The 26,219-nt window shown below is 39.4% G+C and overlaps 1 protein-coding gene across 3 annotated transcripts in view; it reads right to left on the reverse strand.

Moving 5' to 3' along the window:
- Positions 1-13,428, reverse strand: part of LOC5570395 (diuretic hormone receptor) — a 193,024-nt gene extending 179,596 nt beyond the window's left edge. For 2 of the 3 annotated variants that reach the window (XM_021841108.1, XM_021841110.1), the window contains exon 1: positions 13,369-13,423. The gene's annotated coding sequence lies outside the window, so the exon portion shown is untranslated. Of the gene's footprint in view, positions 1-13,214 lie in introns of all 3 variants that reach the window. The other variant, XM_021841107.1, reaches the window with a different exon arrangement.
- Between the last annotated feature and the right edge of the window lie 12,791 nt (positions 13,429-26,219).

Genomic DNA, 26,219 nt, shown 5'->3' on the forward strand with positions numbered 1-26,219 from the left:
ACCGACCGGTTTTCTGTATAAAGGGTTGCGATGTTTACCTACCGGTTGAAAATCAAAGTTTTTGATAGGACGATTTGTTGGCATAGGCTTTGTGGAACGAACAGTTCGCGTGGCATCGACGAAGTCGTTATACTTTGTATAAGTCGCACGCTAGTGACTTGGTGATCTACAGTAGTATCCACCAACGTCATGAGCTTCACTAATTAGCCTTCTTTATCTTGGCACGGGAAATCAGCTTCCGCATGTCACATTCGGTGGTGATCGATTGAAGGTTGATGCTTATCAGGGTGGGAAAATGCTTCACGGTTGTAGTACTGAAGCACCGATGACAATATCATTGCGAACATCTTGTAGACAATCATTGTGAACCGCAGATACAGAGATACCGAGAGATATTTGCTGATTGCTTGGAAAGGTACCCATTCACAACATACGTATACTAGATAAGAGCAACAGTTGTCGTTGGAGGAAATGATGTAAGCTGTAAACAAAAGCAAACTGATTTGCTTGCACATGGATTCAACCAGTGATTACGTGGATTTAGTTTCCGATTCTGAAGTATTATACAAATAAAGATTGTTGTGTAAAGCCAGGGCACTATCGTTCGCTTGGCTTTGGATGGGTACTTTGTTCCATCACAATGAACGTCAACAGATGAAACCCCTCTTTGAGATGCACATTGTTGGCTTAACCTGTATAGATAGCGAAGCTTGGTACTATTACGGTACCTATTTAAATATCTTTTAGCACATGTTAGCACCTGATTGGTATTTTATAAGTATCGACAGACGTCGAACGGCTGTCATTAGCACCGAGTTAGCACGTTTGGCTGATCAGAACTTCAAGTATTTGTACTTTTGAAGAACTTACATAACGTCAAAGAATGATCTTGTATGGTTCTGTTGTAAAATGCGTGACTGCACTGAAATTACGTAGTATTACCATATGATGATATTGATCCATTTACTCAGTTTTTCTGGTTTGTTTTCGATAATGTTGTCAATTCCATTCAATTGATTGATTGATCACTCATGAATGTGATCAATGTATGTTTTGAAAACAATTCTACATACTTAATTATTGGAAAAAGTGTTTTACAGAACACGAAAAAGAAAACTTGACAACACTGTATGGGTTGCATACCTTATTAGGACAGTTGTTCACAGATATAAACTCAAACTTCGAAGTACTACAAAGTTACTAGAGTTGCACTGAACTAATATTTGAAAATTGTTCAACAAGAATTGTAATGGTAAAAAAAAATCTAAGAAACACTACACGGAGAAAAAAATACCTAAATTTTGAGTTTACTATACCGAGTGCTTCATGAAGCCCAAGCAGGACAGTTCCGTTTTGCGTCGTCCGATTGATTTTGCTCACGGTTTCGCGCGTGATTTCGTCACCGGAGATTTTTTTTTTTCCTGTTTTGGAGCGTCTAGCTGGGTAGGTATTTGGAAAGGCCCAAGCAAGACGGTTTGTTTTCGGGACGCCAAGAAGTTTTGCTGTCAGTGTCAGTTTTGTGTTCAGTCGAGAATGGATTACCAACTGGTGAGTTCGTTTCATGCTTATGATAACACATTTTTTCTTGAAAGCGTAACTTTTATGTAATATTAAAACAAACTTTGTATGGTTCGTCACTATAAGTGTCGGCATTATGCTTTTTTCTTATACAATTTCAATACCGTGATGTGGATTTCTAGCATATTATATAATTTATTTTTCTTAATGATTGTCACAAACGTTAGCACATTAAGTAGTATTTAGAAAGTCTTGACAAACTTGAACTAAAGTTGCACACACAAACAAACAAAAATAATGTTAGAATGTAATCGCCTAGTGTCAACACACGGTATTAGGGCACGGTTGCTTATGTGTTCCAAATACCGTGTTTCAGTTATAATTCCAAAGTGGCGAATGTATTTAATTTCCCGCATCAATTATGCAAACCTCAATACGTTGTTTGATACAAAAGTTTTATTTTTGATGCGCTTCGTTTGTTCAATTGAGAGATGATTCAAAATGTGACCCGGCAGTCGGGCTCAGATGCACGGTATTTGGAACACTGGTATGTTTAACAACACCAACTGTAACTATGGTTAAAATTTTCAAAATGGTTCAAATCATATTTTTTATGCAAAGTATATAAAACGGTCTACTATATAAAACATGAAAGATATGAAAATAATCATACGTTATTTTTATCTGATCGATTGAAACTTGAGTTTTTTTTAACCTTACGGTAATAGAGCATGTCACGGTATACATGTATTTTTCTCCTTTTGACATAATTAAAAATTATCTTTTGAATTGTTCGACATTGTGAATGTTCAGTTTTCGTAATTAATTAAAACGTCTTTTGAATTGTTCGTCATTATAGATATTGACGTATTTTTTCCAAAAACTTCTCGAGACAAAAATACAAAACTAGCTTTAAATATAAGTCGTATATTTCCCGCCTGTCCATGGATCGCATCACCGACCAGAGGTGACTCCCAGATCTTTTCCTCCCTCGTTAAAAAACACCCTTCCCGTGGTGATTGTGGAGATGCAGAGGTATTCTCGGTCTCTAGAAGCAACAATCATTACACCCTAAACTCCTTCCCCATCCCAACTGACTGTTAGGACTTGGCAGGCGCCGTTATTGATCAATAATATTAGATCTGCTAAAATTGCACTTCGAGAGTAAGCGAAAACTCCCATCCCTTATTCATTTGGATCGTAGTGCAATTCTTACCAGTTCCGATCAATCACGGAGTAGCAACTATTGACATGTACAGTCAGTCTATGCTATGCTATGCCTAAATTTTGAGTTTACTATACCCAAAGTCAGTATATCGATCATTCTTTCAACCCTAAATCACTCGGTATTCTCTTTCTTAATCACGATTGTTATCAAAAATATAGAGAAGCAATGGAGTATTTTGGCCCAATAAGCCAACTTTTGGGTTAATCCTTTTTTCTTATGCATGAGGTGAAAGATTTCAATTATGCCTTAAAACAACCCAAAATAAAATACGTTTTTTGTGATAGAAATTAAGGCAAACTACCTAGTGGAGACTTAGGAAATTAAGCCGAAAGTGACTAATTAGGCTTAACTACGGTATTGCGTTGAAACAACTCACAATTACGTTGAACCGCATCTCGGAGTAGTCACGTTTTGAGTGTAATATTTTGGCTGATTATAGAGTACATTTGATTTGATGTAAAAATTCTAGTGCTTGCTACCTCGGCTCCAAAACCAGCCTGTGTCTGTATTGCAACGTAACGCCAAAAAATCTTAATGTTTCATGCCTAAGAAAAGTACATGAGTGTAAAAAGAGTCGTTATAAAATATTTGACCGTCATAACCTTGTTGTCCATGTAGTGCAAACTTTTGCTCCGTATAATATTCGTAAAAGTTTGCCCTTAAAAACACTTAAAAAAATGTAGTAATACTTTTTGAAGCTAATATGTTGTGGAATTAATTGCCATACAAGCTAAGCTCTTGCTCAGGGTTGCCCAACGTATCCTTTATTTTGTATGACCTACCTACCAACTTGAAGTTAGAGCATACCTTCTTCTTCTTTCTGGCGTTACGTTCCAACTGGGACAAAGCCTGCTTCTCAGATTAGCGTTCTTATGAACACTTCCACAGTTATTAACTGAGAGCTTTCTTTGCCGATTGACCATTTTTGCATTTGTATATCGTGTGGCAGGTACGAAGATACTCTATGCCCTGGGAATCGTGAAAATTTCCTTTACAAAAAGATCCTCGACCAGCGGGATTCGAACCCACGACCCTCAGCATGGTCATGCTGAATTAGAGCATACATGCCAAGTTCAATTATTTTCCTTTTTCTATTTATTATACTTTTCAAGCTGATGTTCGACGAATGAATGTTTAGTTATAAGATTTTCGGCATTTGTTTTTAGGATTAGAATAACCATTAAAACATTTCTTCATAAAATATAGCTTGAAAATGAAATTTTGAAGTTCCTAATTAGAAAGCTCATTATTAACAACTTGATAGACAAATAGACTGAATTTTCATTTAACTGTAACAAAAGTTGTAGGTCAAATTAATTAAGCAAACTCTTACTGGATTCTCACAGATTCCTGGGCGATATTTTCGCAAATTCTGAGAAAAATTTAGGAAAATTCTCTGCAATATATTATGAGGATTTCCAAAAAATTTTGGGCATTACTCTTAAAAATAATTTGCATGAATTTTATGGAACAGAACTCGCTTGAGTTAGGCGGGTATCATACAGAATCTTTAGCAGAATCCTCGAAAGAATAAATTCTGAATCTTTAACACAGTTCTCACATAACCCTAGTTGAGACTCTAATAGAATCTTGAGCACCATTCATATAATGTACAAGACAGCAATTATACAGATTCCTTGACAGGATTACATAACAAATATTAAGCATGGCATAGTGTACACAATTTGCAAAAAAGACTTGCGCCTGATTCTTATTTAATTTAAGGCAAAGTTCTTGCAAAATGTTGGGCAGTGTTCTTAGAAATTCAGGACATGATTCTTTTAGAATCATGGGCTGGACTTTCATGGATAGGTTTAGTGCTAAAAGAATTTGAAGAGTTTGCTTATCAAAACTTGGAATTCAGTCTCTTAAAAATTAAGGGTCACAAAATCTTAAGGAAAGATGCTTACTAGCAAGTATCTTTTTCAATTTAAAAAAAAAAAAACATGATTCTGGAATTTTGGAGTATAGGTCTTCAGATTTATTATCGTAACAAATGATCACCGACAGCTATGTCATTGCCATTTTAACTAACGTAGAATCGAACCAATACCCATATGAGTGATTCCAAGCAACAGCACCAAAATTTGGTAAATTTTTTAATTCATTTTTTTCTATTGAGCTGAAACTTTGCACAGTTTTCCAGTTCCATCTAAATCGTCATTTTCCGATATCAAATCTTCAAGTTGAGTCACGACTAACTTTTCAAAAGGGTGTATGTGAAAATGGTTCAAAAATATTCAAAAAGCTGCACAGCAAAAACGGTTCGTTCGATTGTTAGACAACTAAAGAAACAAAGTTAGACAACTAAATAAAGATTCCAAAAAAAATACACACAGTAAAAAAAAATTTTTTTTTGCATTAAAAAACATAATTTTTGACACAAAAACTCAAATATCTCAAAACCCTATCGGAATACCAACGAGGGAAAACGGTCCATTATATTAGCTATCTACCATAAAAATTTGGTGATGGTAAACCAATAAACAAAAAAGCTATGACATTTCAAACATGTCACAATTTTCACATTTAGTAGAAAAAAAAAATTTTTTCGGTGTAAATTATTACGGGAACCGCAGTTTGTTGCTGATTTTATTGTTAAGGGCCTTGCGTGAATTAAACAAGTCGTTTTCATGCATTCATTAGTATTATGTATATTATATGTATAAATATTATGTATATGTATATATATTATATGTATATGTATATATGTATAAATTAAAATGAATTAACAGATTACACGAAAATAATTTTTTTTTTTACCAGGATATTTTTTTTAGAGTATGATCGATGAGTTTCTAAATGTTATATATAAACTTTAAAAATTTTGGATTTGAGTATGCGTTATGAGATCATGAAAACATTTTATTAATACTTATTTATTTATTTATTGTTATTCAATTTTTTTACAATATCGAACACTTTTGCATCATTATCAGTACAGTTCGAGTATAGTTTTGCTTTAATTTTATTTTCTGACAATGGAATGAAACAGTGAAATTTTTGGGTTCCTTGGATCGTTTTCGCGTTATTATATTGCTCGCTGAGCTCTGATGCCGTTAATTCGTACTCTTCAGTAGTAGTAAAACAAAATGATAATTTTGTTAAATCTTCTTCTTTTCTGCGATTCGCCCAATCAAATAGTTCTTTTGCAGTTTTAATTGGATGCTCACGTTCTTTGGCTAAACTTGCTCTTGTAGCCATGCGCTTTATGGTTCCTCCAATAGCATCACAAGGACCTTTGCCATCTGGCGTAGCAAAGAAATGCCATTCTGCATCAATTCCGTACTTTGATTTAAATTGACATAGGCTCGAAAAATTCTTACGGTTTTTGTACTGCGATGCTGCTCCATCAGACATGAAATATATCTTTCTGATTTCTTTATCCTTATCAACGCGTAAAAAGTTAATCATTTTGGCAATGAACAAATTTACAGATACTGAGTCGTGTCTTAAATCTTCGGAAATTACAATAAAACTAAAATGTTCAATTTGCATACTTTCATTGAAATAAATAACGAATGGATGAATTGTAGCTTGTTGTACGTTCCAGTGATGGGACTGCACTTCATCTTGCAATACAAAGCTATAGTTTTCAGAAAAATCACAAATGACTAAAAATTCACCATCTTGTAATGTATTTTTCGTATTTTTTAAAAAGCGGGATTGCTCTGTTTTAATAAAGTCGTGAGGAATTAAACTTTCTAATTTCAAGCAAAAAAATGACACAAACTCATCTACAGGTTTTACAATAGTTTCTAGGTCACACCTATCCGTGGTCACCCATTGCTCAAATGATAACTGATCAATATAATTTTCTTCAAACTCAGCGAACAAAGTATTTTCCAATGATGAAGAATCTGGACAATCCGAACAAGATCGTAGATAGCAATTTGATGTTGTATTTTCACACAAAAGACTACCAGTTAACATTTTAATATCCTTTGATAAATTGATTCTTTTCAAACTATGTAAGATTAGGTTAATATTTTCGTGCGTTGTGCACACAAAAACATTATGTGTTCCTGAATTGGATAGAAGCTTGCATTGCCTTGGACGAAGGCTTGCAAATGAGGAAAAACCTACCTTAATATTTTCGTTAATTTCCTTGAAGCGTGTATACGCTTCTTTCAAAGTAGTCATCATTAATCGTTTTTGGATTGCTTGACGCTTCCCATCTTTTTTTACAGATACATAATCTTTTTGGATAGGCATAGCTCTACTTACTTCATCGTCTTCAAAATATTGAATTAATTTTTCTTTTGTCTCATCTGTTAATGAAGTACTCGACCTAGCATTTTTGGTTGCAAGACAGTTATTTTTGAATTGTTTTGCCTCTTTTGCTGTATTTCTATTGGTTTTGAACTCATCAATGGCGTCTTGAATAGACCACGAGCTTGGCAGCATCGACAAAATCAATATTTTTTCTTTCCTTGTCGTGGCTAGATTCGAGAACCTTTCCTTCATATTCATAATTACCTCATCGTAGTCTGTATTTTCCACATCCTCAGGTCCTAATTTGAAGAGATTTCTTCGTACAGCTTCGTTGATTTCACGGTATTTTTTCTCGGGATAATTGACGTAACCCATCTTCGTCCATTTAATCGGAGTCACTTTTATTCCAGCTATCCCTTCGTTGAAGCGTTCGATATTGACCTTCTGGATGCACTCATCTTCTGATTGATTTGTTGAAACAGATGTCGCTGATGGTACCGTGGCAAGACTATCTGCACTTGGTACTTCTGGTAACTCCTCAGTTGTTGTCGGTGCATCTAGTAATTCCTCAGTTGTTGTTGTTTTCGAACTTCCTGCAACCTGATCCACCGATGATGTACAGATTGCCCGTTTGTCAACGTTTAAACGGCAGGACGTACAAATGCGTAAATTTGTATTCAATGTAGACATTGGAGCATACCCAGCCGCTTTCAGTTTATCTATGGTGCTTTCGGTGAGATTTCGTAGCTCTTTCGAACACTTTTTTTCTGCAAACGGCCTGCAACAGTTGAGAAAGCGACTACTCATGTTGATCGTTAGATTTTAATAAACAAAATCACTTTTAAGTTTTTACTGACTAGTTTGGTGTCGTTTGCTTGACTGAAGAAAAATTTTACAATTAAATCTTTTATAACCATAGTGGTAGTATATTTTTAGCTTTTTCGTGAGTATGTTCATGGTATGTACCTATCATGTTTTTGATGTTGTTGAAGTTACTCGCTTTCTCCCAAATATGATTAACAAAGTCTATTCTCTACCAAGGCGGGTCTATACCCAGGTGTAATCAGATTTTAACTTTGTGGAGAAAACCAGCGCCGAGAAAACCGACCTGCTTTACGTATACTAGATCACCTGGGTATAGACCCGCCTTGTTCTCTACGAGGTAAACTAGTCGTATACCTGTATAGAAAACTTTTTTTGTAGCTTTTGTCTTCAATATTAGATTTCTTATAGGTTTCTTTTATCAAAAGGTTTCAACACTATTGAGAGAATTTTTCTTCAGTTACGTACAATAAAAAATATGACACTATCAAGACTTTAGATCACAACACTGGATCGCGTCTAACTTTCTAATAGATGCTATAATAGTTATGAATAATTAAATAAAATATCATGAAAACAACTTGTTAACCTCATGTAGTACCCTTAAAAAAAAATTCAGCAACAAACTGCGGTCCTAAAAAAAATTAACAATGAAAAAAAAAATTTCACTAAGTGTCAAATTTGTGAAATATTTGAAATGTCATAACTTTTTTGTTTATTGGCTTACCATCACCAAATTTTTATGGTAGATAGCTAATATAATGGACCGTTTTCCCTCAAAAAATTACGTTGGTATTCCGATAGGGTTTTGAGATATTTGAGTTTTTGTGACAAAAATGATGTTTTTTAATGCAACAAAAAAATTTTTTTTACTGTGTGTATTTTTTTTGGAATCTTTATTTAGTTGTCTAACTTTGTTTCTTTAGTTGTCTAACAATCGAACGAACCGTTTTTGCTGTGCAGCTTTTTGAATATTTTTGAACCATTTTCACATACACCCTTTTGAAAAGTTAGTCGTGACTCAACTTGAAGATTTGATATCGGAAAATGACGATTTAGATGGAACTGAAAAACTGTGCAAAGTTTCAGATATTTTTGAAATGGTCGAAATTACATGCAATTTACATGTACTTTTTCACTCATAAAAATTTCATTCATTTATTATTATAAAAACATCATTCATTATCAAAACTTCAACTTCAACTTTTACTTATAAAAAATTCAAGAGTGAAAATTTACATTTCTTTAACCCCTTAAAAGCTGACATTTAAAGTTAAACATTATTTTTCACGTAACAAAAATCCTCATCTTTATGAAAAAAAAATATCGCATATCATCCTACTGAATGTAGAGCTTTAAATCAACCAACAATATTCCACAAACAAATTTGCTGACATTCCATAAATTCGGGTAAAATTGATCACCGTGTCACACGATTTTATTTCTTCCTAATGGAGCACAATTGATAATGTAACCTGCAGTGAATGAACGTCGTTTGTCGTAACTGTTGTCAGATTGGGTGTTGCGAAGTTTTTTGTTTCAGTTGCGTTCAGTTGTTTGGCATTGTCAACATTATAGAAAACAGACAAGAAAAAACGTGAAAAATAATCAATTTCACCCGAAATTACGGTACCATCATTTTACTTCCAACAAAAAAGAAAAATGAAAAGCGTGTACAAATTTGGTTGAGATTACCGAAGAAACTATATGTGTATACCTTTTTGACTCATAGTCCGAACGCTTAAGGCCAAAAATGACTTCAAATGCATCTAATAGACATATTTATATTTGTGAAATTTTCAATTTATTCGCCAAGTCTAACTGTTAGCTGTTGGGTGTGCCAAGAACATGCATATTTAAACTTGTTAAGCATTGTTTTTACATAAAACTAGGGAACAACATTTTGATTCAAATACCGAACACTATGTTCATTCTGGCTCATATTCCGAGCACCTTGATTTAAATTTCGAACAGCACGAACAAATCATATTCAAATGAATAATTCAGCAAATAAATATATCTGAGTTAGTTTTACTAGCCTCGAACTAAAGAATCAACACTACTTCCGAAGCATTGAAAGACGTAAAATTGAATTGCAATCAACTGCCATTTGCAAGTAATTTGATGACATATTACGGTGAAACATTTTAACCGAAGCGCCATACAAAAACCGAGTGCTCGGAATATGAGTCTGTACGGAATTTGAAACAAACCGGTAATAGAAAGCTTACTCGAAAGTTTTAACCAAAGACGAATGGAGACATAGTAGTCAGGTTCAGAATAGGTACCATTTCTGAAACTGCATTCGGTCCCTTGGTACTGCAATAGGTACCCAAATTTGACAGATCGCAGTACACTTTTCACGGCATTCTAGATTTTGCTCTATTACCTCATGTGCCATAAAGTTTTGGCCAACTGCAAGGAGCATATTTCGTCCTTGTTTTAACCGCATCCTAAAGTATAAATTTTACTCTTTTTGGTTATTTTATTTGAAAATTTCATACTTTTAAAACTTGTACGCAAATTTACCGGGGTCTTCCTTAGCCGAGTGGTTAGAGTCCGTGGCTTCAAAGCAAAGCCATGCTGAAGGTGTCTGGGTTCGATTCCCGGTCGGTCCAGGATCTTTTCGTAATGGAAATTTCCTTGACTTCCCTGGGCATAGAGTATCATCGTATTTGCCACACGATATACGAATGCGAAAATGGCAACATAGGCAAAGAAAGCTCTCAGTGAATAATTGTGGAAGTGCTCATAAGAACACTAAGCTGAGTAGCCGGCTCTGTCCCAGTGGGGATATTAATACCAAAAAGAAGAAGATAATTACCGAACTACAGCAATTTGTAAACTTATTTCTCCATATATTTCGATCTATAATCTCAGAATAAAATATTATAAAACAAAAAAAAAATAAATATTATACGAAAACGAATTCTTTTTCATTACAGCAGTGTTGCCAATTTTGATGTCTTTTTTGTGCATTGAGAGGTCTTCTGAAAATAACACACTTTTTTCTCTGTTGTCCTTCAAAATATATTTCTCAAAAAAATCGGTTAAAATTATTTTTAGAATATCTGTAGTATTGTTTCTTCAAAAACAAATTGATTTTTTAGGAGACTTATTATAGATTCAGATAACCTTAAAAATCGACTGTTCTTAAACTTGCTCCTTATTCATGTTAAATTTAATTATTTTTGTGGATTTTTTATTATCCCAAGATCGTAAAATGTTAGTCGCACGATGTACAGAAAGCTGATTGCGATTTAATTAATAAATTAAAAAGATATAGCTCGCACAAAGTGTCAACTGTATAAAACAGTCCTTAAGTATTAACTTTTCTTAATTATAACATGAGAGATATAATCAAAAGCGAGAGATGTGAGAAATGAATAGAAGTTGAAAACTAACAGAGGATCATGAGTGAATATCACAACCGTAATTTCCATGTACTGTTTCATTTATAAAAATGGGGACGGACCTGGTGTAGTGGTTAGAACACTCGCCTCTCACGCCGAGGACCTGGGATCGAATCCCATCCCCGACATAGTCACTTATGACGTAAAAAGTTATAGTGACGACTTCCTTCGGAAGGGAAGTAAAGCCGTTGGTCCCGAGATGAACTAGCCTAGGGCTAAAAATCTCGTTAATAAAGTCAAACCAACCAAACCATCATTTATAAAACCTTATATTTCACGTGTGAAAATCTACATTAAATGAAAGAATGAAGAGACGTACTTTTTACCTAAAATTCCTCTATCTTCTTTCAAGGGATAAACTTCCTTAGCGTGAGAAGAAGCTCCATAAATTATGCATTTTGCATTCATGTGACATTGTTTGATCCACGTGTTGGCACCTATGGCACTGATTGAGGGTCTGTATATTACCTCCAGGCTTCCGGAATTGTTTCCATATCACATGGCTATGAACAGGACTGCTGCATTTTCAAAAACATGCATTTTATTTAGATCACTTTTGTTTATAAAATTTTCTTAAAATAGGCCTTTCCAGTGGTTTGCCAGATTGGATTTTCTTTTTATTTTGTTTACTTGTTTACACAAACCCAAGCAAATCATTTATATATTTCGCTTCGAATGATTTATCATTAATTAAGAGATTTTTAATACGATCGATAAGAAATTTAATCGTCGGTATTGAAATATATGCCTTTTCTCTTCAGCTTATTCGGAAAGTACTTTGCAATCATTAAGCGAAAACTCCTGTCCTAGCTATTTTGTATGGAAACCTTGTTTCCACATACGGAGTTCAAGATCTCCTGCCTAAATCCTCCAAATTCGTGAACTCTGACCATGATTGGTGGAACCCTTTGCTTTCTCTTTTAAATCAAAAGGCCTGAGCTAATGGCTGTTTTAATTTGTTACTCGTAAAATCTGTCAGAAGCGTCGAACTGATTGCTAATTTCGATGTATTTTTTACATTGTTCATTCATCAGCTTTGGAAGAAAACGCGCGTCAAGGAAAGTCAAGGAAATTTCCATTAAGAAATGATCCTAGACCGACCAGGAATCGAACTCAGACACCCTCAGTATGGCTTTGCTTAGTAGCCGTGGACTCTAACTACTCGGTTAAGGAAGGCCTCGCGTAGAAATGCTCTTATTTCCATTTTTCCACATTTGCTTTAGGTAACATCAAAACATCCGACAACAGAAAGAATTTATGTACGATAAGCAAGAAAGTACAAATCGCATTCATAGATTTTATCAACTTCAATAATAATACGCATATTAACTTGATCTTTCTGTATGAACCGTCATTCTTGTGCTATCTCACAATAATTATATATCCCAAATATCCTATGACTGAAGACTCATCAGAATCATACAACACGCTGCACCAGAATTCATAAAGCCGCTCTCTCAATTACCAGAACCTTACAAATCACAGTGGGATTCGAACAAAAAACGTGAAATTCTAATGTGAAGTATGGGTTTTAAATTTACCTTTTTTTCGTCTGAGACTTATCCTAAGATCACAGTCATCTTACTCGATTCGTAATCAACTATTCACCGACTGATATCATTATCGTTATCATCCCCTCTTCCGGTGCAATATGGTCTCACTTAATTAGCACTCATTTTCGGTCAAGCATGTGTTTTTTTCCTCCCAAAGATTCACGCACAACGCATTTACCCGGCAAATTTTATCCGCCTCCCGGCTCAGCTCAAGTACAAACAAACCAGCATCACGTTCAAAAGGCGAAGGCCACCACGATAATCTAATTATCTTCTATCCCGAACAAACGAGATATCACAGAATCCGCTGCTACTGCTCCTGCTGCCACTTGCCGTTGCACCATATAATCATAATCATCAATGATCACACCATCATTACCAACATCATCACCATCACCATCATGGGAGTACAAACAAACGACGGCTGAGATACGACGGTTTTACAGTGCATGGGAGCTTGTTTACCTATTCGCGACGTACATAACTCCCACACTTCGGCTTTCAGAACTATGCTTGTCACGCGCCAACTAATCAACGCCGATTATCCGCCTGGCGCCTTAGAATTTTATCCGTTGGGGGAAAGGGCCACCATACTTTAGGAAACACTCGCGAAACTTACACTCGACTCCGGGGACTAATTCGGCTCCGTATGCAGATTCATCGACGGTCATCTAGCTACTGATAAGAAAATCAACCCATCCCGGTGAACTGGAGCTGATGCTGAGACTGCCTCTTCTGGTAGTGTGTTGGGTGCTCTTCCTAGACTTCGAGCTCGTTTCCACCCACCCTCTACCGAGTTTCCCCAGACAAGGCATCGTACGCACTTACCTCGAAGCTCTAACCTGACTGTTTTTGTGGGTGTGGGTGTAGGAAAAAGTGGTGCCATTTGCCAGAAAGTTTCCTCGAAGTCACAAGGTCAGAATCTCCCAATGCTTTTGCCATGCAGGTTGGTTATTTTTTAGTTTTCCTTGGCTACCTGTGGTAATACCACACCCTCAGAAAGCTTTGGTTTATTGATGCTACAGGTTGAAGCTGCATGATCGCTATCCACCTCATGCACCACAGTGTATTTATGTGAGCTGTATCCGTACAGTCGTTGCTCGAAAGATGCACTTCGTAACACTCTCGCTATCGAACGGTCATAATCTATCATAGTCGTAAATAAATCCATCAGTGCGCATCGTACTGTCGTGCGAGTTTTAAAACAACTAAAGCTATAAAGCAGTACTTTCTAGTGCCACTTTTTATACCATGACCCCACAGTTATGGAGCAAATAGTGTAGAGTCCAACCTATAAAAATCAATAAAACGACATGGAAAACGAAAAATTGTAATTTAAAAGCACGAATTGAATCGTTCCAAATTGAAAGTTCGGTTAGTAAACTGTTTTGAGTGCAATATTTACATAGGATTGCATAAAAATTAAAAATTGTATCGGTTTCTGAAAACCATATTATGGATCAATTTCCATATTATAGATCAAATTGTGACATATTACGGATCAGTGCGCAAAATCAAGAGATTTTCAACTCAATGCATCTGTATTGCATGATTTGGCAAAAGTTAACAATGTGTCACATATTTCTGCCAAAAAAAACAGTGTTAGAGCTGGAAACAAGGGTAAGATGCCCTTTTTTGTGATACTGCATTGTAGTAACTGAGACATGAACTGGTTTCGCTCCACACTAAGTTTTCCACCCATGTTTGTCTGCTTAACCCTTCAGTCGTCGCGTGGTTTACCACCGTCAGAACCACCACGCTGATGCTGAGTACGATAAGCGAGGTTTTTTCATCCGTGTTGTACAAAATACAACAGCGCGACGACTGAAGTGTTAAAAGCGAAATTGAGAAACCTTGATGTTTTATTAGTTTTATCCTTAGTGCTATTGACTGAAAATGTTGAATCCAACGCTTAAAATGGTAGAAATCTACATTATTTGGAAGTGATCTATAACCGTGGTAAACAATCATTTCCTGGTCCATATTATGGATCACTAGTTAGAAGTGTTAATATTCGGTATTTAGAATCAACAATCAAGAATTTTTTTCCCAAAAATGGTTCATACTCAATCGAAGCGAACAAGCATGTTTTATGCTATAACATTTGAATTTTACTACCTGTGGGAGCTTATGAATGCTGGCGGCACTTCTTACAGAAAACGACCATATAATGATAGCTTGTGGTACCAACTAAACATTTGTCAAATACACAGTTATTTAGCGGCTGAATGCTGTGCTTAACATTACAAATGGTAAAAGACAAATAGTTTAACATGGGAAAAATATGTTTCACGTCAATGTTTATGTTTCAAGCGAGTTATCCGATGTTGAACGCCAATGTGATCCGTCACTGTGGGTAATCCGTAACTGTGTGGGCAAGGTAACTATTGATTCCTTTTCAATCCTTGCTTGGACCCGTGCCTTCGATTTTTTGTTGGACCCGTTAGCGAAAGCTAGCGGTGGTAATCTTTCTCGGACACCGTCTTGGGAAAAAAAAATCTCTTAGTAGGTCTCGTCTTCTTTCGTTTAATCACTAGGGTAAGTGTTCCCTTAGTTGTGGGTGTTCTTATAGTTGCGGTAATGTCGTTTTCACTGATTTTATTACATTAGTCACAGAACCGACACTGCCAATCGACGTATTGGCTTGTTGATACACAGAATAGTTAAAAAGAGCATCCAAATTGCTTTAAAACTGATGAAATATCACTAAAATTGCTAAAACTGTTCTTGCTTGTACCAATAGTTGCGGTAAAGTGTTCCTATAGTGGAGGATCCCATAAGAAAACAACGGATATCGCAACTATAGAAACACAAATTAAGAATATACCGCAACTAAAGGAACAGTGTACCAATAGTGGAGGTATTATTTTTCACTGACATGCCGTGGACTACTATGATGAAATCATTTTTTTCATTAAGTCAATGGTCGTTACTTCCCGTTACAACATTAACATGTGCATTAAATGCGCTACTTGAATTAAGGCGATTATATGAAGTTCAATCGTGCTTAGTACCTCCACTATTGGTGCATCTACCCTAAATATGGTTGTAACCACGAACAAAAGGAAGAGTGAATCTCTGAATTCAAAACTTCCTTCCAAAAAGTGGAGTTCAAAGCTGTCACTAAACGGTACAAAAATGATGGAAGAAAGGACGTTTCTTCGGAATGCATACTTTCTTCCAAGGGTAAAATGGTTAATATTGATATTTTTTTAACATCAATTTGAAGCAACTTCTATCCCAGGCTTTCGATTCAAGTGAGGAAGCAAAGAGTGCCGCCAATCGTGATCAGTTGTTTCGAATTTGGAGGATTGAGGTAGGAGATCCAAATAGCCGTAGCGGTAAACGCGCAGCTATTCAGCAAGACCAAGCTGAGGGTCGTGGGTTCGAATCCCACCGGTCGAGGATCTTTTCGGGTTGGAAATTTTCTCGACTTCCCAGGGCATAGAGTATCTTCGTACCTGCCACACGATATACGCATGCAAAAATGGTCATTGGCATAGTAAGCTCTCAGTTAATAACTGTGGAAGTGCTCATAAGAACACTAAGCTAAGAAGCAGGCTCTGTCCCAGTGGGGACGTAACGTCAGAAAAGAAGAAGAAGAAGGTAGGAGATCTTGAACTCCATTAGGGGAATCATGTTTACTTTCAAATCGCAAAGAAAGGAGACTGCCGCGTTTTACCGGAAACAAGTAAGATTAACGGCAGATGAAGGAGAAGAAGTGGCGAGAGTGACGAACGAAGAGCTGGCAGAAGTCGTGAAATCATTCGCGTCAAATAAGGCACCGGGACCCGATCGTATCCCGAATGTTGCCTTAAAAGCAGCAAAGAACGCGGATCCGGACATGTTCAGAACCACGATGCAACGCTACATTGATCAAGGAATCTTCCCGGATGTATGGAAGCGACAGAAATTAGTGCTACTACCAAAGGCGGGGAAACCACCAGGTGACCCGCCATCGCATAGGCCTATCTGTCTACTAGATACGACGGGTAAGTTATTGGAGAGGTTGATTCTCAACAGACTGGTACCATATACGGAGAGTGCGGACGGCCTGTCCAACAACCAGTTTGGATTCAGAAACGGTAAATCTACTCTGGACACCATCCAGTCGGTCATTCAGACAGCTGAGGTGGCAATCGATCATAAAAGGAGCGGCATCCGTTACTGCGCGGTTGTCACTCTGGATGTGAAGAATGCGTTCAACAGCGCAAGCTGAGAAGCAATAGCACACGCGCTTCACCGCTTCAAGGTACCGGTGCAGTTGTGTAAGCTTCTAGAAAGCTATTTTGATGGTAGGATTCTACTGTATGACACAGAGGAGGGGCAGAAAAGCGTTCGAATTACCGCGGGAGTACCTCAAGGTTCAATCCTCGGCACGCTGTTATGGAATGCGATGTACGAGGCTGCCACTTCCCAGTGGCGTAGCTATAGTTCAGAAAGCCCGGTGCGGAGGTATTTGGGGCCCCCAAATAGAAAACTCTTATCAACCTTCATTTTTTTAAGATAACGCTTAGCATTTTAACGGTATTTTCATAATTTAAACGTAAAAAATAATTTGCTGGCAAAAAATCACCCAACCATGGACGTAGTCTGGATTTCCGTCAGGGAGTCATTTTTTCAAGTGGCATCTTGTAGAATCCAAAATAATACATTTGCTTTGGTAGTTTCTATATGTTTCTAAAGGAACTTCAAAGGTATTCATGAATAATTTTGAGTAGTAAAAGTGATATAATTTACAGAAGTATGCTTACAGTAATTTATAGCTGAACTCTTAGAGGACTCACTAAAAAAATCCTGGACCAATTTAAAGGAAAATATATTGTGACATCGCTAGTCGAATTCCTAAAATTTAGTAGCATATTTTGCGTAAATCACTGAAAAATTCTTTGTAGTGGTTTTTGAAGTAATTTAAGGAGGCAATCAAGATGAAATGCTTGATTGGATAATTGATGTATGGTGAAAATTTTGGTCAAATTATTGAAGGCATAAAAAATCTGGAATATATCTTGAAAATATGCTTGGAAGTGCATACTTTTCCTCCGAAAATATCGAAATACCATAAATACTTTCACGGGAAACTCCTTGCTAAAGAACTCCTGAAAGATAAGAAAGAATTATTAAGAAAAATTAATTCCTAGAATGATTCTTGTAGGAATTCATGAAGAATCATTGGTAATAATCCAGGTGAAAATTATCGGAATCGCTGCAGCAATTTCATGAAAAATCTTCTAATGAATTGAATTGTTCATAAAGGAATGTCAGTTAGATTAAAGCTATATTTGAATGGTTCTTCGCTTAAAGCAAGTCCTTGATAAAGTATTTGCAAAATCCTGGTGGCGTTGCTCAGAATATATTGTAAAATTTCTACATGACAGCACTGGAAGAAGCTTTCTGGATTTGTTGCTATTGTTGAATATGTGAATATGTTTAATCACAATTCGTTGGTGAAATCAATCGCCTAATCTCATATAAAGTAATATGCGAAATTTCTAGAGAAATATCTTGTAAAGTTATTAAAGGTCACCCGAGTACAAATTTAGATGAATGTTGGATGATTAAAAAATCTGAAGGAATGGTGACTTACAATAAATTTCATGGAGAAATAACTGAGGGGAACTTTTTTAATGGAACCCGTCGAGAATTTATAAAATACTTTTTAAAACTTTTCATCAAGAGAAGTGCTAGATTGAATCATTGGTATAACTCGTAGTAGAAAAACAGAAGAAAATAATAAAAAAATACAACCCTTCGTCTCATGTTTATACTGTAACTGTTGCAAAGGACACTGTTTAATTTTTAACATGTGTGGTATTGAGGTTTGATTATTTCATTGTGCCCAAGTTTATTCAAAACTAATCAAGGCTGCAGATTTTTGGGTAGATTTGGAAATAAGAATTTATGAAGAAAAACATATAAATACATAACCGTAATTCAGACTTGTTAGTCTTAGATGTTTTTTCAAAATAGAAACTACCGCCTACTTGAATATCCACATTAGGGCCGCATTAAGCCACAAGGAGAAGCATATCATTCATGCGATCAATTGCACTGCAAATAAAATAATTTACAAAATATTTTGAACCATTTTCAATGCACCAAAAATGTGAGGGCCCAAGCCAACGCTTCCCCCGGGCTCCTCAACCTACTTTGAACCTAGCTTTTCAACAATAAGGGATCATGAAGGGTCCCCTATACATGCTTATAAAAAGGGCCACTATCCAAATCAAACACTTATTCAAATTGTTATGCTCATTTTCATTTCGGGATCTTACGAATAGTCAGTTTCCTACAAGCTATGTTGAACTTGTATTGCTATGAAAAATCTGCAACGCGATTTTGGGGCCCCTATGAGCTTGGGGCCCGGTGCGGCCCGCTCCCACCGCACCCCCCTAGCTACGCTGCTGCCACTTCCGACGAGTGTTAAGATTGTTGGCTTCGCCGACGACATCACCCTAGTGGTCTATGGTGAATCGATGGAGGAAGTAGAGTTGACAGCAGCGCACTCTATTTCCATAGTTGAGGAATGGATGAAGTCTAGGAAACTAGGACTGGCCCGTCAAAAGACTGAGGTTTTTTTTTTTTTTTTTTTTTTTCATGCATCTCTAGGAGTTAAAAAATCTTCTCAAGACTGGCCTGTATTTGTTCATGCTCATGCCACAGTGTATGGTTTGGCACTGTGTGGGATTCGCAATGGGGCGCCTACCCACTAAAAAACAGTCTCCTAGGTACACCGTCACCGTAAAGAATTCTTCTCCGGCACCACCTTGCGGTATTACTTCGAAGAAGAGGCGACACATGCTACGCGCACCCTTCATTAAGCCCTTCGGCTCCATCATTAATTTGTTAGTTCCTAATCCATGCCATGCTGAGCCCTTCGGCTCCCATTAATAATTTGTTAGTATTCCTAGTTTGTGATCTAAACATGCCATATTCAGCCATTCGGCTCACGATACCATGGGTGCCAGAAACTCCCTGACGAAGGAAGTTCTCTCGGTGCTGGACGCATGCCATTTAGCACTCCAGGTTCTCGCGCACTATTCGGATAGTCCCCGGCGGTGAATCTACCCTACCCCGACGAAGACTTCCCCGGAGGTGGAAGTTCTTCCGGTACCGATGCTGCCCGGATAGGTGCCAAGGTCGGTCCTGCGATTCCGGTTGGCGGATGACTTCCGGTTCACAGGTGCCCTGACGACCAATTTGGCAAGACAATTTACACCGTCTTCAGCTCAAGGCTGCACAGACTGAACAATCACAAACATTAGGCAACGGACAACACGAAACACCCAGTAGCCCAATGATGAATTTTTCGTTTGACGAAAAGTTTCCACCGACTGGAGTGGGAATCGAACCCACACTTCATGGCACAATATGCCTAAACGACTGACGCCGCTAACCGCACGGCCACGAAGCCTACAATTTCCGGGGCTTTTCCACGATCTACTCGGTCTTGTCCCCGACGGTGGATCAAGCTTACCTACCGGTTGGGCGCCGAGGTCGGTTCGGCGATTCCGGTTGGAGACTGACTTCCGGTTCACCGGCTTGTTCCTCCCTCCACTTCCGCTGAAGCAATGACATTATTTTCGTCACCGCCATGTTCACCGCGTTCCACATCACCTCATCGCTACACATTCTATCCACTACGTTGTCTACGGTTACGTCAGCACCGCAGACCGCTGTCATCTCGCTACGTTCCGCAGCAAAACGTGGACACTCGAAAATGACGTGTTCCGGCGACTCCTCTACGACTGGGCACTCAGCGCAGAGCGGCGACTCTGCGTGGCCGAACCTGTGCAGATATTTCTTGAAGCAGCCGTGACCTGACAAGAACTGCGTCAAGTGGAAGTTGACTTCTCCATGGGATCTGCTCACCCATTTCGCCAGATTTGGAATAAGGCGATAAGTCCACCTTCCCTTCTCAGCGGTATCCCACTCGCGTTGCCATTTCACCATCGTGTCGGCTCGGGCAATCTTCCGGGCTCCTCTAGTACTACTAGCTTCGTAGCACTCCTTATCCTCTTCCAAAACGTAGCCGATAGGGACCATTCCGGCAATCACGCATACTGCCTCCGAAGATATGGTTCGGTAGGCACTCGCTACCCGCATGGCCATCAGCCTATACGTGCTGCTAAGCTTGACTCGGTTCCTCTTCGTCTTCATTGCGGTTCCCCACGCCGGGCTAGCGTACCTCAGGATCGACGTAGCCACGCTAGACAATGGCCTCCGCTTACTGCTGCAAATCGCCGAGTTATTCGGCATGATCCTGGACAGCGCCGTGACTGCCCTTGCTGCTTTCTCGCACGCGTAATCGACATGGCAGTTGAAGTTCAGCCGATCGTCGATCATTACGCCGAGGTGTTTTAGCTCCCGCTTTGAGGCTATGGTGTGTTCTCCCACTGTAATCTCAGCCTTCTGCACCACTTTTCGATTGCTGATAAGCAACAGCTCCGTTTTTTGGTGGGCTATCACCAGTTTCTTCTCGTACATCCAGTTTTCGACTGCGTCCACTGCTTCTGTAGCGAGAACCTCCACCCTTTCCAGTGAGTCACCAATGACCACAAGCGTGATGTCGTCTGCAAATCCAACGATTTTGACGCCTGTTGGCAGCCTAAGCGTCAGCACTCCGTCGTACATAGCATTCCACAACGTTGGACCCAGGATAGAGCCCTGTGGAACTCCCGCATTTACCGACCTCGTCTTCTGTCCTTCGCTAGTGCTGTAGCTCAAGACCCGGTTTTCAAAGTAGCTTCCTAGTATCTTGCACAGATAATCCGGAACCTTCATTTTATGTAACGCCACAGCAATGGCTTCCCAGCTTGCACTGTTAAAGGCGTTTCTCACATCTATCGTCACGACAGCACAGTAACGGTTACCTCTACGTTTTTTTGTCCTTGCTTTGTCGGCTGTGTCAATCACTGTTTTGATGGCATCTACCGTTGACTTTCCTTTCCGGAATCCATACTGCCACTCCGACAGTCCACGCTCTCCCTCAGTGAACGTCCATCAGTCAGCGGGTACGGCTGGACCACTGATCTTGGCCATCGCCACCCTGTATGCATCTCCCCACGGATTTGCATTGGCATCGCGACACAACTCCTTGAAGCACGTTCTCTTGCTCAGCGAAATTTCTCTTTTCAGATCGGCTTTCGCCGCCCTCAATGTTACTCTTCGCTCTTCCCTCTCACCATCGGTTTTGGCTCTTTGCATCCGTCTCCTGGCTTGGAGACATCTTTTGCGGAGGTTGCCAAGTGTCTCATTCCACCAGTATACCGGACGACGTCTGTATTTCGGCTCGACCTTCCGTGGCATGGCAATGTCGCATGCTCGTACCATCGCAGCCGTTAACTCCTCCGATCTCAAGTTCAGAACCTGCTCTTCTCTTCTGAGGGCTTCCACGAAAAGCACTTCGTTAAAACGTTTCGTTTTCCACATCTGCTCATGAGGTGTACTCGCTCTCTGTGAGCATTGTGTTCTTCCACCAATTCTATACCGGACCTCCTGATGATCGCTATGAGTGTACCCATCGCAGACTCTCCAGTTCAGGCCTCCCGTCAACACAGGACTACAGAAAGTGATGTCGATTATTGATTCCCGGCCATCTCTACGGTAGGTGCTGGTTGTTCCTTCGTTACCCAAGTCTACGTCCAGCCTTGCTAGCGCTTCTAGTAGACTACGCCCTCTTGGGTTGGTGAGACGGCTGCCCCACTCAACTGCCCAAGCATTGAAGTCGCCAGCGATGACGACTGGTCTCCGGTCGGCTAGCTTATCGGTTAGCTCGTCCAGCATCTCGTTGAACTGGTCCAATGTCCAGCGGGGGGGTGCGTAGCAGCTACACACGTACACATCGTTAAGCTTTGCAATAATGAAGCCTTCGTCCGCCTGGAACACTATTTCCTGGATAGGATACCTCCCCATCGTCCAGATTGCCGCTGTCTTCGCCTTATCAGCGATCCAGTTACCGTTTCCAGCTGGTACTCGATACGGCTCGGCAAGGATAGTTACGTCGCACTTCGATTCCGATACGGACTTCCACAGCAGCTGTTGCGCTGTGTCACAGTGGTTGAGGTTTAGCTGAGTTACCTCCACTGCGGTTTAGAATTTCTCGCTTGCTTGAAGGCCGGACACTTAGGGCCTCCCGTCGCGTGTCTGTTGCGACTTTTGTCCTTGCAGATCAGGCACCTTTGCTTATTGTTGCAATCTTGCGCCTTGTGACCTTCGTCGCCACACCATCTACAGAGCTTACTTCTGTCTGGTCCTTCGCAGTTCCGTGCCAGGTGGCCGTATTCCAGGCACCTGTAGCATCCCTCCGGTCTCTGGGAGATCTTCAGTGGACATACTGAACAACCGACTCGAATTTTCCCGACTTCCAGCGCTTTGTTGGCTGCGTCTACTGGGAGCTTTATGGACGCCGCCTGTGTACCAAGCGGTGCCAAAAGACTGAGGTGGTGGTGGTCAACAACCGCAAGTCCGAGCAACGGGCGCTTATCTCGGTAGATGATTGCACCATAGAGACCAAGCGATCCCTTAGGCATCTTGGGGTAATGATCGATGACAAGCTCAGCTTCGCTAGCCACGTTGAATATGCCTGTAAAAGGGCATCTACGGCTGTAGCGGCGCTTTTGTGGATGATGTCTAACGACTCTGCTGTAATTGCCAGCAAACGCAAGGTACTGGCAAGCGTGGCGCTATCCATACTAAGGTATGGAGGACCAATCTGGTCAAAAGCGCTTAGAACGAGCAGAAACCTAATGCGGTTGGAAAGTAAGTACAGGATAATGTGCTTAAGAGTAGCAAGTGCATACCGGACCATATCTAAAGAGGCCGTGTGCATCATAGCCGGGATTACGCCCATCGGGCCCATCATCAAGGAAAATGTTCAATGCTTCAACCAAAGGGGTACCAGAGGAGTCCGCGACACGTGTAAAGAGGAACCGCTCAGAAGCTGGCAGCAGGAATGGGATAACTCCACTAAAGGTAGATGGACCCATCGGCTAATACCAAATGTGTCAGATAGGTATGGTGGAAACCATGGGGTGAACTTCCACCTGACGCAGTTTCTGCCAGGACATGGTTGCTATAGACAGTACCTGCATAGGTTCGGGCATTAAGAATCTCCTGCGTGCCCCAAATGTGCTGGTGTGGAGGAAACAGCGGAGCATGTCGTGTTCGATTGACCCCGTTTCATTGTTGTGAGAGGTCGCATGCTCACTACATGCGAAGGGGACACGTCCCCCGACAATATAAAAGAGAGAATGTGTGCGGATGCCGAGTGCTGGAATGCAGTAACTACGGCTGTCACTCACATTATGTTAGAATTGCAGCGCCTATGGTGCGCCGACCAAGAGTTGGCTGCAGAGGATTCGCCCTGCCGAGGCTGGTCCCTTTTAACATTGTTTAAGTCGGCTAGGAGAAGCAGTTTGCCTAGGGGTCAGTAGTGTTGGATCCGTTGAATCTGTTGAATGCTCCTTGTGGGTGAGCGACGGAATCCGGATCCATTTTGTCTGGTTTGCGTTTTGCGGAAGAAAAAACTAAGTGTGGCTTTTGATCGAATCGATCATAATAAAGATTAGACTCGGAAAAATGCGGCACTGTGTGTTGGGTGTAACTTATTATCGCGTGGGTAAAAATAGTGAAATGTTTAGTAATACAAGTTTAAAGTGTTATGTATATTTGTGCAAAATTTTATCACTATCTGTCGAGTAGTTTTCAAGATGCATTCGAAACAAGAAGAACTATGCCAGCAAATCTTGGGCGCGGTGATCAATAATCCTGGTCAGTCGCACAGATGGGTTGGCAGAAAGGTTAGGATCCACCATTCCACCGTGCCCGCATTGCACACTAGTGTGGGACAAAATTTAGATTCTTGCTCCAGTCCACTTTTTGGATTGCATTTAGGTCCCATAACAACTGTGCAAAATTTCAGCTCGATCGGAGAAACTATATATTAGCGCCAGCCGTTCAAAGTCTGTATGGGATTTACTATGGGAAAACTTACTTTTGCAAAGGAAAATCGCCGGAGGTCGCCCATTGATCTCTATAAAAATTCTGAACACAGACCTCGATAGGTATTTTTACGATGAAGAATATTGCCGAAGACCGCAAAACAATCCGACACAGTTGTTATGGGACCTAAATGCAATCCAAAAAGTGGACTGGAGCGAGAATCTAGATTTTTCATATAACCGTGTCCCAGGCTATTGCACACTGGTCCAGGAAACAAATTTGGGCAGACATGAGGTTTTCGTCAAGATTTATTGATTTTAGAGCCATAGTTTCTTCTGAGAATATGTTCAGAATTTTAGTACTACAAAATGTACGAACCATTTTTTTAAGGTGATCGCAAGAGTGACGTATACGCCAACTTTTTTATTTTAACTATTCGTTAGTTGGTATGTGTAGCAAATGATTATAGAAACAACTTTGTCGAACAAACTTTTTTTCGGTTTTGCTTAAAAGCCGAGATAATTAAGTATTTTTAATAAAACATCGTGTTTTGCTCTTAAATGTTTTATTTTTTTAGTTTTAGTCTTTCAAGTACCTGTGCTTTTCAGTACTACTTTTTCTACTATTGATCCCTTTACGATCCTTGTTTGGACCCGTGCCTTCGATTTTTCGTGGGACCCGTTGGCGAAAGCGTGCTTCTTGGACACCGTCTTGGGAAAAAAAACCTCTCGAAGGTCACGTCTTTTTTCGTTTATTCACTAATCATGGTTGCAACAACAAACAAAACGAAGGGTGAATCTCTGAATTCACAACTTCCTTCCAAAAAGGTGGGATTTAAAACTGTCACTAAACGTGGCAAGAATGGAAGAAAGGACGTTTCTCCGGAACGCGAACTTTCTTCCAAGGGTGAAATGAATAATGTTGATAATTGTATCGAAATGAGCGATCAGTTCGATGCTCTAGACAATTTTTCCGGCTCTTTGATTCGAGTGAGGAAGCAAAGAGTGCCGCCTATCGTGGTCATTTGTTCCTAATTTGGGGGATTTAGGCAGGAGATCTTGAACTCCATTAGGGGAATCTAGGTTTCCTTGCAAATCGCAAAGAAAGGAGAATGTCGCGTTTTTCCGGAAACTCTTAGAGATCGCGAACTTCAGCTCAAACATCTTGAAGAGAAGAAGCGCCATTTTTTTACTTATGACGACAAAACTGAACGTTTGTTCAAAGTTGTCTTGAAAGGTCTCTCAAGTGACTATAAGTCACCTGAAGAGATCAAAAATGAAACAAATAATTTACTTGGATTTTTCCCAGTCCAAGTAATCATTATGAAAAAGAGAACCCAATCTGGCATTGTTCGGAAAGGGCTTTTTCAAGAATATTATTATATTTCTCAATTCAATACCCTGATAGCCTTAGGGCGTGTTTTTTCCTCTTCTAGAAATCCATCTACAATTGATTTGGTCTTAACCGACTCTAGTCATCTTTGTAGCCAATTAGTTAGTCATGCTGATTTTGATTCTGATCATGTCC

The sequence above is a fragment of the Aedes aegypti genome, chromosome 2 (assembly GCF_002204515.2).
Source record: "Aedes aegypti strain LVP_AGWG chromosome 2, AaegL5.0 Primary Assembly, whole genome shotgun sequence".
Classification (NCBI taxonomy): Eukaryota; Metazoa; Arthropoda; class Insecta; order Diptera; family Culicidae; genus Aedes; species Aedes aegypti.